Source organism: Coptis chinensis, chromosome 3, assembly GCF_015680905.1.
Source record: "Coptis chinensis isolate HL-2020 chromosome 3, ASM1568090v1, whole genome shotgun sequence".
Taxonomy (NCBI): Eukaryota; Viridiplantae; Streptophyta; class Magnoliopsida; order Ranunculales; family Ranunculaceae; genus Coptis; species Coptis chinensis.
Window position 1 is genome coordinate 22,640,766 of NC_141458.1, and position 13,929 is coordinate 22,654,694.

The 13,929-nt window shown below is 34.9% G+C and overlaps 1 long non-coding RNA gene across 1 annotated transcript; it reads right to left on the reverse strand.

Annotated features, from left to right (window-relative positions):
- Window positions 1-10,595: 10,595 nt before the first annotated feature.
- Window positions 10,596-11,147, reverse strand: LOC147508650 (uncharacterized). Its single transcript, XR_015216399.1, has 2 exons — window positions 11,037-11,147; window positions 10,596-10,956 (listed from the first exon to the last, which is right to left on the reverse strand). It is a non-coding gene; the product is annotated as an uncharacterized LOC147508650 (long non-coding RNA).
- Between the last annotated feature and the right edge of the window lie 2,782 nt (window positions 11,148-13,929).

Consider the following 13,929-nt stretch of genomic DNA (forward strand, 5'->3'; position numbering starts at 1 on the left):
TATAAAAATCAAAGCTTTATACTTACAACGCACAACAAAAGGGTTCACGGTCTGCAATAGTTAAGAAAGGGGAGAAATCTCGAGAGCAAACTCGTCTATTAGTAGAAATAAGGCACCCTAGAAATAACTTATGTAGATCACATCAACACCTCCCGAACTAACCACAAAAGCTTCCCTCATGCTTGGAAATGAATGTTTTGGTTTTGACGAAAACGATGAGATGTTAGTTTTGAGAGTAAAAAATTTCGGTTTTGCATTGGCGAAAATGATGAGAGCTTAGGGATGTCCAAACGGGTACCCGACCCGGCCCAAACCTGATTTTTCAGGTTTTGAACGGGTATCGGGTTACCCAGGACCGGCCCTGTTCTTTGCAGGTCGGGTTCGGGTTCGGGTATTTGTTGGATACATGTGACCAAACCCTACCCTAACCCTATTTTTTGGGTACCCGTCGGGCTCGGGTTCGGGTTTTGGGTATCATAAAACCCAGAATATAGAACAATCCAACCTCTTTCTTTTCCAGGTTTCCCACTTCAAGATCTAAAAAAAAACCCTATTTTTCATCTAATTAATCAAAAGCCATCTCAAGAAAGAGTTGTTAATGACTCAACAATAAAGATTACAAGTCCTAGTTTAAAAGACTAAAAGCAGTGATTTATGTATCTAACAGTCTGGATCAGTGGATATAGATCACAGGTGCAAAAAATTATCGGTTGTGAGTATGACATTAAGCTAATCAAACATGAGGGAAAGCACACTCTCGGCAGTATGTGAAAGAGTGTTTGATAGGTGTTTGGCTCCATCAAAGCTGGCGGGCAAGGGTGTGACAACATGACAATGATTTTGGTGCAGTTCAATAAGACTAGTCAATCCAAGCTACCTGTGAAGAAGCAAACATCAACATCTGAACGAGCTTCCCGGCCAACCAGAAGAGCTGAATCAAAATTGTCGAGTTGGTCTCTGGAGAGTTATGATCCTCATTTTACACGATCTTCCAAACACTGGGGTGGTTGTAAAACTTGTTTATAGTTGTATATTGTTTATGAAAAAAAAAACTAGATTAACTTAGATGGGTGTTTGATTTTGTATTTCTTCTTGTGGGCGTTTGTTACCTTTGATATTTTCTGTTACACTGTATAGATCTTGTGGGCGTTGGTGATGGGTTTGTTAACGGGAATGGTTGTCGGAAAGGTAAAGTGGATTTTTTTTTGGTTAATTTTGACTTTGACTAAAAACTTTCATTATTAAGTTATATCCTGGTTGTGGATAATGTGTTCCTTAAGTTTTCGTTATGGGATTGTGTTTGACATTAGTGTAATCCAATGGTTAATTTGTAAAGAACATGTTATGGCTTTTGTTATGTCTTATGCTTTTGTAATCAATAGTTTTTGCTGTAACTTGACAAATGATAATAAGAAACTCCATTTTTCATTTTTTTTTGGATGCTTGTAACCAGCTCTCTAAGACTGGAGGCTAGACATCCACGCCCCTATTACAGAAAATATACATCTTGAACTCTCAAAGTACCAAATTATGGAAATCATTTATAAAATTTGATATCATCCCTCTTGGTTGCTCGTTGTCGTTTGGTACTCCTTCTTCGGCTATCCACCAATTCTTCAAACAAACCAAAGCTTCTAAGGTATTTGGAAGTAATTGTGACCTGTACTCGGACATAATTCTTCCACCTGCACTAAAAGCAGACTCGGAAGGAACTGTAGACACAGGAACACATAATAGATCACGCGCAATTACCGAAAGAACTGGAAAAGTCCCAGCGTAAGTCCTCCAATAATCCAATACATTAAATTTCTCGTCATTGTAAACAGGAATATGATTAGAGTCTAAATATTTCTCCAACTCATTCATTTCCCTTTGATTGGTAGTGGGCAATTGCAATTGTCCTCTTGATATAAACTTTGCTAATTTTGATGTAGATGTAGATGATGATGAGGCTATGTTGGCAGGTTCTCTGCCCAATTTCCTCTAGTATGATGCAAAAAGTGTATCCAACTTGTTCCGATATTCTTTCAGTTTTGTTTCATAAGTAGAAGAATCATTAGCATACAAGAGATGTTTTAGCACTTCCATCTTATATCGTGGGTCCATAACAGATGCAAGTGCTAAAGGTAGAAAATCCATATTGTTCCAATATTTGTCATACTTTAAAAGCATTTTTTCATAAACTGGACTTTCGGGGGTTATCATTGAGAAGATTTTAAGATGCCCAATTGTCAAACAGAAATTACTAGCTAGCGACACATATGATGAGCGGAAAAAAAGCTTTGTAGCATCGGCAAATACACCAAAAAATCTTTCAAGTTTTCAGTTGCTTCCCATACTTCTTCATTAGGCAAAACCCAATATTCACCTCTTTGCAACATGTGATCTATTGGTTTCTTATGCTTCATAATATGCTTCATCATTTCATATGTTGCATCCCAACGATGGGGCACATCTATTGGTATTTTATTTTTTTCAAACCCATCCATCTCACAAAATTGACAATATCTTTGATATTTTCCAGTGAATATCTCAACATTTTGACAAAGCTTCTAAATCCAAAGAAGTAAAACAGAAAAATGCTTAAGCCCATCTTTAACAATGAGATTTAAAATGTGGGCACTACAACGCACATGGAACAAATTACCGTATATCTCTTCACTAAATAACTTAGGGATAAGTTCATCAACTGCAGCACCATTATTGCTAGCATTATCCAAAGTTATAGTGCTAATTTTTCCAACAATCTCATACTCAATAAGTTTTTCATCAAAGCTTTAGCAATATATATTCCATTATGTGGTTCTGGATGCTCAAAATAAGCAATAATTCTTTTGTTAATTTTCCAATCATTGTCAATCCAATGTGCTGTGATACACATAAATTGAGATTGAGCTATTGAAGTCCAAAGATCAGAAGTAAAAGAAATCTTTCCAAGAGCATTTTTCAACAATGAAATAATATCCAATTTTTTGGACTTGTACATTTTTTGAATATCTCTTCCAAGCGTTTGTCTAGAAATATTTTCGAAATTTGGAAAGTAAGCACCCTTAATAAATTCCGAATAATATTTATCTTCAACCATTAAGAAAGGAAGTTCTCTCATTACAAAAAACTTGATTGTGTGATAGTGTTTTTGTGTTGAATTATATGACCAGGTTGAAACTTCACCCGTACTACTTCTAGACAAATTAGTTTGGTTAGCATTGGGTGCAATATTTTGTAAACATCTTTCCACGCCTTCTAAGAGCAAGAGTTCCATTTGATGCACGAGCTAATGGTTTTTGACAATGGCAACAAACTGTTTTTAATTCCATAACTCCAAGTTTATTCTTAACTTCCATCTTAGTAAAATGTTCCCAAACACCTGACCTTGCCCTTTTAGCCTTAGTATTATGACTATTATCAGTTGATGGGGGAGCACCCATATTATTTGAATCACTTTCATATCCCAACTTTGTGGGATCATTATCATCATCCATTTTTTTTTTCTAAAAAATATAAATAAATAAAAAACACTACAACCAAATAATATATAATACTTAATAACAAGAGAGTGGGGTTTATGGAGAGAGTAATAAGTACCTAATTATATAATGAAAAATTAAATTGTGAAAGAAGTACTAACCGAATTAGCTTTGGAGAAGTTCTTGAAGTATATTTAAATCACTTGTTAATCTCAATCTTCATTCTTTATCCTTGAATTAGCACTTGCTTGTAGTTGTAGAGAGAATATGATAACTAAGTTTATGATTAGAATTGGAGAGTTTGAGGTGTAGAGAATTGTATTTATAGATTTTGTTATTCACAAAAGTCATTTTCACCCTCAAAATAGAGTTGTTAGGATCCCAACAATCATAAATTAGGGACAAATATGTAACCTTGTATTAATTGATTTTGTTATTCACAAAAGTCATTTTCATCCTCAAAATAGAGTTGTTAGGAGCCCAACAATCATAAATTAGGGACAAATATGTAACCTTGTATTAATAGATTTTGTTATTCACAAAAGTCATTTTCACCCTCAAAATAGAGTTGTTAGGAGCCCATCAATCATAAAATAGGGACAAATATGTAAAATCTCAAACAAAAGTAAATATTCCCCTATATCTACAAGTCTCCACGTGGGTATCAGCACTTGTTAAATTGTAAATAGTAATCAGCCCAAAAGTCAAAAGTTCAAAATAGTCAAATAGATAATAAATGAAAATAGAGTTGTTGGGAATTATGGGTCTGGTTCGGGTTCGGGTTTTGGTCAGGCATTTTTACCCTCTCTAACCGGGTTTCAGGTTTGAGTTCGGTCTGGATATGGTTTCGGGCTTTTTAACCCTTTTAACGGGTTTAAGGGCCAAATTATCGGGTCGGTCCAGGGTTTAGATAGTGTGACCAAACCCGACCCTATATATTTCGGTCTAGGTTCGGGTTCGGGTTTTGTCGGGTTCGGGCAGGATTCGGTGCGGGGTTTTTTTTCGGGTTTCTGGCGGGTTCGGGCAGAATGGACATCCCTAGAGAGCTTAACTTGAGAGAGAAAGAAAGTTAGGGTTTCAGACAACGTGATCAGGTGGAGTGAGAGAGAAAAATGGTGGGAATTTTCCCTCCTTGTTCACCAACTCCTCGAGATGTGCGCAACAACAAATTGACGGTTCGATTTTTTAGTTCTCTGTAACCACACCCTATATCAACATGTGGCGAAACGAATACGTCATCATAAAAACACGTGGCATGAACAAGGAGGGGTATTCTGGCCATTTTGAAATAACAAGCAGCTTGACCATGGTCAACTATATTGACTCACAGTCAAAGAAAAAAATAGGACCAAAGCCTAATAAATTTGAAAAATAGGACCAAAATTTAATTTCGTTATTAATAGTAGGACCAAAACCTAAATAACCCATATAAATATGGATAAATTGTCTTTTTCATAGGTGTTGAATTGTTGAGAAACATGTTGAAGAAACTAAGTGTTACAATTTTCTTTTCTTTTCTTTCAAAATTCAAAGTGCTATGACTTTTGTCCGTATTGACAAATTTTACATTTCTAGAACCATCTTAAGAAGACCTTCAAATTAGGCCGCACTTGAATACTAAATTGTGCTAGCTAAGGGTGAGAAGTAGAGGAGTTCTATTATGCCTAAGGCTTAGCCTTAGTAAGCAAGTATGGACTATCATCACCAACCTCGAAGGTCAATCAAACATTGATCGAGTTTGTAACGATAACCAGCTCCTAAATTAAAAACCTTGCCAGAAGCCCAGAATGCTATCGAGTTTTGAACCCGTCAACCCCCCCATAAGAGGAGGGGTCAGAGGCGTACAACCAGTCGAGCTAGCTACAAGCTCATGAACAGGCTGTCTATTTGCAATCACAGTTTATTCCAAAGGAGTAACCCCTTGTACAATAATTTTTTATGCATAATGCCATGACTCATTTTCAACAATTCTAACTTGGATCTACACGGGAAGACTTCATGGTACAAGTAGTTAAAATTTGGACCTGCACACCAAGACTTCATGATACAAGTAGTCTTTAGAATGTCTTTGACGTTAGTAGGACCTTCCTTGACTCTCAAATGAAATGGGGATCATTTGATGCCAGGACCTTGACTCTGAGCTGTGAAATTATCGTTGAAAGCAACAATACCATATCATAGAATTTAGTTAAAAACAAAAATGTCAACGATCCCAGTATAATTCAAGTCTCCAAAGTCACTGTTGCAATAAAATAGAACCTCTCTAGACTCGTGAATTGGGAGTGGGGATCGGGTCCAGGTGGTTACCCATCATCGTCAAACCGCACCACCTCTCACTCTCTCAGGAGTAAATGAGAATGCAAGTCATTTCTAGGTAGGCAGTTTGCGTGGCGTCTTGTTGTGACCATAGTACTTTTCAAGAGAATATCGTGTATTGGGTTCAGACATATGACGATTTATACCGGTTTTTACCAGAATTTGTTGAAAGATCCCAAAGAGTCGTGAAATTCAGTGAATGTTTCAATTGTTGCCTTGTTAAAATTCGGGGATTCAGAAACTCTTTCATGTCTATGGTTTGTGACTTTGTGACTTTGGGCAAAACTGCAGGGTGCACAATGTTGCGTTATAAAGTTTGGCCCCGGACTTGTTGCACTCACTTTGAAGAGAGTATTTACTTTACTGTCACGGTTAACCTATGTCGCCTTGCCGCATACGTACAGTTACAGGGTTCCAACTCCATTAAACACAACAATTGCCACGTACTCCTCCTTTCTTTCACTGCTCTTCCCAACTAACTTCAACACTTCGCAACTTCACCGACTCCTCTTCACATGTTTCACCCTGCCCCCTTCAATTTCATGTTTTTAGTTTATACATACATATTATATAACACGATTAAACATTTTAATTACATACTACAAATAAAGTTTACCAAATATAAATATTTAAAAAAACCAATTCATGTCTGCTTTTGTTTTCTTACCACTTCTTCTTTATGTTAATGCAACAAATCAACCATAATCTAAGTATCATAAAAGAGAGAAAAAATAAACAGAACAAAATAAAGTAATTAAATACTTGAAAATAAAATAAAAATTGGACTTGTTCATCTTCACTTTCTTTATTTCTTCGTTTTCTTCTCCATGCAACTAAGCAAAATTTCAGCTCATCATGGATAAGAAATGAACTTCAGCTTTTGTGAATTATGTCAAAAAGTTTAATACCGTATCTCAGTCTTCTACTATACCTTAGCAAAAAAAAATACTATACATGCAACTCCAAAATGGGACATTTGGCTGGTGAAAAGAAAACTTGGACAAAATTATGTATGGAATTGGACAAGGTATCTTGTTCCATTTCATCTCAAAAATTTACATTTCCGACTTGCTGAGTAGTAAATACCCATCTTCTCATTTCCCAAACATAGAATCCAAGTTTCTGATTAAGAAGAAGAGGAAAAAAACAAAAGACTAAGGAAATATTTAAGAAAAAAAAAGGACTCAAACTTGGTGATCTTGAAGTTGGGTTTCTTGACTACTTTGAGTAATAGATCTGTTTTCTGTCTGTTCTTCTTCTTGTTGTGATTGTTGTTGCTCATCACCATCAATGTCTTGCTTGGGTTTCTCAGATTTTTCTTGAGAATCTTCACTTTCTTTATTTATACTATTGGAACCAAAAGAAGAAGCTCTACTTGACATGGGTGTAGCCAAGTAAGTTGGTTTAACATCACCAGCCATAATAACAACAATTTTTTCTTCAAAAACTGGTGGAGCTTTCATTACATCATCACCACTTTTCTCGTCACCATTCTCTAAATCTTCTTGGTTTTCTTCACTATCAAAATTTCCTGAAAGTTTCCAATATGAACAAGCAAGGATTAATAGAGCGAAAGCTATAAGACCCAACATAGCTGCTAAACCACCAAAGAGGTAAGGAACTGGAGAATGCCATGGAGAGTGAGGTACTCTTAATGCTTGTGATGATGAAGGTGGTGGTGAGTTTAGTGTTGCAACTGTTCTCATTTTGAATGTAGAGTTTAACAAAGAAAGGAGAGAAGGGGTTTTGTTTGCAAGAGTGAGAAAGAAAAATGGTTTTGAGGATGAGGAAATGAGAACTGGCTCATGGTTCTTTTATAAGGGTAGAAAGTAAAGAGAGAAGGGAGAGAGGGTGGCGTCATTTAGAGAAAGCTTAATTGATAGTGGCAGCTGATTAAATGCTCCGAGATTAGATTATCTATTCAGCTTCCATGTCTCATAAGCAAGCAGTCAAGCACCATAAATCAGAATCAAGAGTAATATTCACAAAAAAACCCAATTAAATATGAACAGTTCAAACAAGGCACGAAATAATATAGTTGTTTCCCCAATTAATCATACTCTACATGATTCTAGGGAGATCATGATATGGTGGAGATTACAGTTTTGCGGAATTTAGTAAATTTAGCAATATATGGTTTTTCAGCCCGTTGAAATTCCATATAGTATCGTGGTATACAATTTAGAGGAAAAGGTAAGAGCTGGTTAGTTAAAATTGTTCAAGAATATAGGATCACACTATTTTTTTTTTTTTTTTTTTTTATTGGCGAGTTTGTTTTAAATAAAATCAGTAATTTTTTGATACTGGTAAGGTTCGAGTTTCAAACTTCTAATATCATCATCCAAAGGGGGTTTAGAGTGCCAAACCTCTAGTATCATCACCTAAAGATTTACCGACTTTGCTAGTATCACACTAATCACAATGTTATAGTACGGTTATAGCAAAATAATCCACTAGTGGGAGATTTACTTTGTTCTTTCTCCTCTATTAGGGATTTGATGTGCAGCGCTTATCCAAACAAGGGTCCCTCTTTCTTTTGTTTGATATCTAGGACTACAGTAAAAACGCACTTGGCTGACGATGAAAAAAAGAGAAGAGAGAGAAATAGGGAATGATTCGAGAATGGAATTGGGGAAGGTGAGATAGATGTAAGGGATTTGAAGGTTTCATCATTTGTTTGGTGATTTTTGATTTGGAGAAGGTTGTGATTGGTCCCATGTTCCCAAAGTAATCAACCTTGCCCAACTACTAATGAGCTTGATTAGGTGGCTAATTATTGTTTTTCAGTTGTCCTTTTCTTTTCATGTTTTATACACAAATTTATGGCAAATATTGTTGAGAACTGCCCTTTAAAATCTTAAATAATTACATAAATCTTCTTACACATTTTTTTGAGCACAATGTAAACGGCATTCTTCTTCCTTATTCATTTGTTAGCTAGCATTTCAATTAGATGGTCCAATTCTCTGGAAATATGGCTTTCAATTCATAAATTTTGTGACCTTATTGGTACCTTTCAAAATCTTGAAAGTACCACGTGTCCATGTATATTTAGCTTGAATGCTAGTTTAGAAGATAAATCATGTCAAAATTGTGGCATGCAAGCTTTTGGTAACCAATATTTTTAGTACTAAACATTTATTATGGCCCCATTCCCGTAGGAATCCTATTCTTAAAAGTGACCAAATCTTGGTTTTTTAACAGAGTTTTAAGGCAACAATAAATTGATAGCTTGGGGTGAAAAAGAATCCTGTTATTTTGGTTCAATCTCAAGCTATTTCGATGCTCCAGCCTCCAAGTGACCAAAATTATTGAATACTGTACGTCTCGATGTTCTGCTAAGGAGGATGTATACATAGGAAACAAGATTAAATGGTTTGAATACTGTACGTCTCGATGTTTTGCAAACAGAAAAAAGCAAGAAATGGGCCTCAGCCCCCTCAATCAAATCCGGTTATATATAAACTCCTCAGTCACGAATGTATATGTAAAACCTCCCTATTATTTAGGCCTTGCCAAATAAACTCCTCGCTTTTGAAATTGTAAGCAATTTACGGTCTAATTTTTATGCCCTTAAATTTTTGGTTTCCTATTATACCCTTTTCAATAAATCAAGATCGTTCAGAGACAAACTACATTTTCCAATAAAGCAGCGAAGATTCTTCGTTACACTAAAAAAATAACACTGATTTCTTGTGATATAAAATGGGTTCATGGATAACCATATTTTATAGGTACAAATTTGAGTGGTATATATTCAAGGTGGGGGAGAAGTTGAATATGCTCACTACGTATTTGTGGAAATGCCCAAGAGGGAAATAAAATGAATGAAAGCAGTAGTGTTGCAAGAGGAAAATAAAAAGCAAGCATAATTAAACTAGCAATTGGCACTGTACCAAATTTTTAAATTTGAACAAACATGACTTCGATTTTTCTGTGAAAATTTATATTTACATAGTTGGTTAACATGATTTATTTTTTTTACATATGAAAACTGTCATTTGCATAGTAGTTATTGAAACCCGAACATGTCGTAAATTTGAGATAAGCGTATGAAAGTTTATATTTTCATAGTAGTTAACATATGCAATTTTATATTTACATATGCAAACATATATTGTCATACTAGTTAAACTATGTAAAATTATATTTACATATGAAAATTTATATTTTCATACTAGTTTAAGCTATGCAAATTTGTATGTACATGTGAATATTTTGTTCTAGAAAATGGCTCTTGAAAAGATGAGAAGATTAACAATAACACTTTCTTCCTATTTTATAATTTTTTTTTTACATTTGACTTTTGCATTTATTTTCATACCGAAGATGAATAACGGATACCATTCATGCATTACCATTGTAATCAACTAAACTAATCATACAACATTAGCTAGATTGGTACTATGCAAGCGTAAAATGTATAGTAGTAGTACTATACAAACTTAAAATTACATAATACCACTATGAAAATTTTAATTTGCATAGTTTAACTCTCAATCTTTGTGAAAGCTAGAACCAAAAGAAAAAGGTCAACTAGTAGATGTTTAAGCTAGCTTTGCTATCCAATTTAGCGATAGAGGATGAAATGGTGATCGGTTGTTTGGAGATTATGTGTTTGCGACGACAATAAATAGCTTCTTAATAACTACCATAATGAAGCTTGTTATTATGACAAAAAGTGATTTTCAAGTAATCTTGGATTCACAAATATAGATAATTATATTGGTGCTTAACCTGATAGAGAAAGGGACTATGTACACATAATATTTCCAGAAAAGCTATAAACATTTTATCCATCATAATAAAATGTTTTGGCAAAGTAATTATACAAAAAAGTATAATCCAGCAAAGACTGAATATGCATAACATGAATACTAAACAACTCCAACACATTAACAGTAATAGTACATCATAATCGAACACTCCCAAGTTAGAATGGTTCCAATATTTTACCACAAATAAACACAACGTAATCAACTAGAAATACGGAAAATCAGCTCTTCATTTCTTGCATTCTTCTTTTGGATCCCATTTTTCTTGTTGGCTTGATACAATCTCATATGTCAGGTCAACCCTCAATTGTCTCGCGTCTTCTACCGTTATATCTTGCATAGCTTTTCCACATATTATAGCATTCACGAACATAATGATGAATAATCTACAATCTGAACTGAAAATGCTAAAAAAGAAGTTTCAAATAAGAGATAAGAGATTAAAAAGACATTTAAGTTCGGGAAGTGAAGTTCTTACGATGCTCCTTGTTGTGGGCATGCTCCAACTTTGATATCTTTCATCAAATCCACATCTGGCAACCTTAGCTCCTGACGCCTACATCTAATAGATCCCACCACCCTCTCTTGCATTCAATTGAACAAAAAATACCAAAACTATGTAAATGTATAAGAATCACGAGTAACCACATACTACATCTTGAGATTTTGTAAATTTAGTGCAAAATATAAGAATGCAGACTAACCACATACTACACATTCAACTTCAAGACTAAAACTACTATGCAAAATAAAAATGCAGAGTAACCACGGACTACACATTCAACTTCAAGACTAAAACTACTCACATAAAATATAAGAATGCGAGTAACCACGGACTACATCTTGAGAGATTTTGTGAATTTAGTTTGCAAATATAAGAATGCAGACTAACCACAGACTACCCATTCAACTTCAAGACTAAAACTACTATGCAAATATAAGAATGCAGAGTAACCATAGACTACACATTCAACTTCAAGACTAAAACTACTACGCAAATATAAGAATGCAGAGTAACCACAGACTACATCTTCAGAGATTTTGTGAATTTAGTTTGCAAATATAAGAATCTTGAGACTAACCACGGACTACCCATTCAACCCAAGAACTACTACATAAACATAAAAATGCATAATGAAATTGCAAAACTATGAAAACTAGAAAATACATAGTAAAATCACTAAACAAACGTAAATTTGTATTTACAAGCATATGAAAATTTAATTTTTTCATACAAATTTATAGAAATATGATTAAAGGTTGAAGATTCTCACCGGATTTGGTTTGTTCGCCGAAGTTTTTGGAGCAGTCATCTTCTCAATTTCATCTCCATCTCTTCTAGAACTTGAAAGTTTGATTTTGTTTTTTTTTTTTTTTTTTTTTTTTTTTTTTTCTAGCTTTTTTCGAGATTGTAGAGTTCTTCATTTTCTCTTTTGTTGCTTTCATAGTTTTTGTTGGTGATTCAACCATTTTTTTCTTTTGTTTTGCCATCTTAACTATGTGAATTTAGATTTGTAGGAGAAGAAATTTTAGATCTAAAAAGCTAAAGAGAAAGAAGAGAGAAAATAGAAGGATTCACAGGTTCACGGGTCTGTTAGGTAGGAGGGTATTTTTGTCAGCTTATTATTTTAAAAAAAATAGGGAGGTTTTGTGAGTGGTTAGGATTTGAGGGGGTTTTAATGTACCGGTTTTTTAAGCAAGGAGATTAAACGCAATAAAAAAGAGTTTCAATTTTTTAAGCTGACGTGTGAATTCAGGGAGTCCAGCAAAACGCATTATCATGCAAATTTAGAGTATTGCTACAGCTCTGTTTGGCAGCAACTATTTACCCTGCATTAGGTAGTCCATATCATAGTTCGTGATTACGAACGAAACTTCGGAATTCCGCCCGGAATTTTGGTTTTTCAAAAAAATGGAATTCCGAATGTAGAGTTGAAATATCCGAAATTCCGAATATGATAGGGATCGAAATTTAATGAATTTTGGTTTTTAGATTTGTCGGAATTTTGAGAATTCCGAACTATGGTCTATATACAGTAGATATGTAAACAAGTCAAGACTAGTGTCGAAGATGTTTGGTATCATTTTTGTTCTTCTTGGCAATCCACAAGATAATTATTTTTCTCAAAAAAAAAAAAGAAAGAAAAACAACCATTGAAATTGAATACCAACCTAAAACAAGAAAATCAATTTTTACTACTGAAAGAGTATGTTTATACAAGTAATAACTTCAAAATGAATACCCATCATCCAAATCGGCCAAACAAATTATGATCTAACATGGACTAAAGAAACCCCAAGTTATACATAGCTCATCTTCAAAACTTCTTGACCAAATATGTTGTGAGAAGAGAGAGAGAGAGAGAGATTGTGAGAAAAAGATTTTTGAGAGTTTAAATTACCAGTAGAGAGCTTAATGGAGAAGAAGAAGAAGAACTAAAGAAGCGCGTCCCCTATTTTCATGTTTTAATCGATGTCTTTTTGGTTCTACTCCTAATGGATAACCGTATCATAGCTTTCCCAATGGATACCGTTATACAGACTTTTGTGGTTTTTTTTTTTTTTTTTTTTTTTCGATATTAACTTACCCATCTCATAGCTATTAACTTAAAACACCATAGGTTGTATGTTTTGTTCAAGCATACACTTCGAAGATGGCTCAAACTTAACTCTTCTTGATAGCCCATCCAAATAAGTCATGAGCCTCCCCATTATAAATCCTACTTATCCAACTAAACCTATGAAATCGTAAGGAAGATACAAGATTGTGTATCGAGTCTCTCAAGCTCTCCAAAGCCCGAAGCAACTTGGACTTGTGATAGCTTTAATCACCTCAGCACAATCTCCTTGGAAAATGACTTCCTTCCAGCCAGCTGTTTTTGTCATACGAGCTGCCACTTCTGCTGCCAACATCTCTGCTTCTTCTTGCCGACCTTGCCTTACACCTCCTTGTTCTTTGCTCCCCACAATTCTGCCTTCATCATCATTTGCAATGCAGCCAACTGCTGCCCATCCTGTTTCTTTGGTAAAAGCAAATACAAACCTAATAATTACGGTCATTAGGGATATCAAAGAAAGTCGATTGGGATAATCATTCAAAAGCATATCTATATTAAAGTCAGAAGAAACTCCCTCCTCCTTGAAAGCTTGACAGCATTTCATGGCCTCCACAGAGCTCCTCCTGAGCACCCTATCCCTATTAGCCTGCTTCTGTTCAAATCTGATCTCATTTCTAATCCTCCAGATGTTGTTAAGCATGCAGCAAGCCAGCACCCCAGCATAGGCTATTTCCTCCTTGGTGCTCTGGGTCCAGGTCAGAAAAGTTTCCACCCATTTTTGTATGGTACCCTTCTCAGGTCCAATCACCCTAA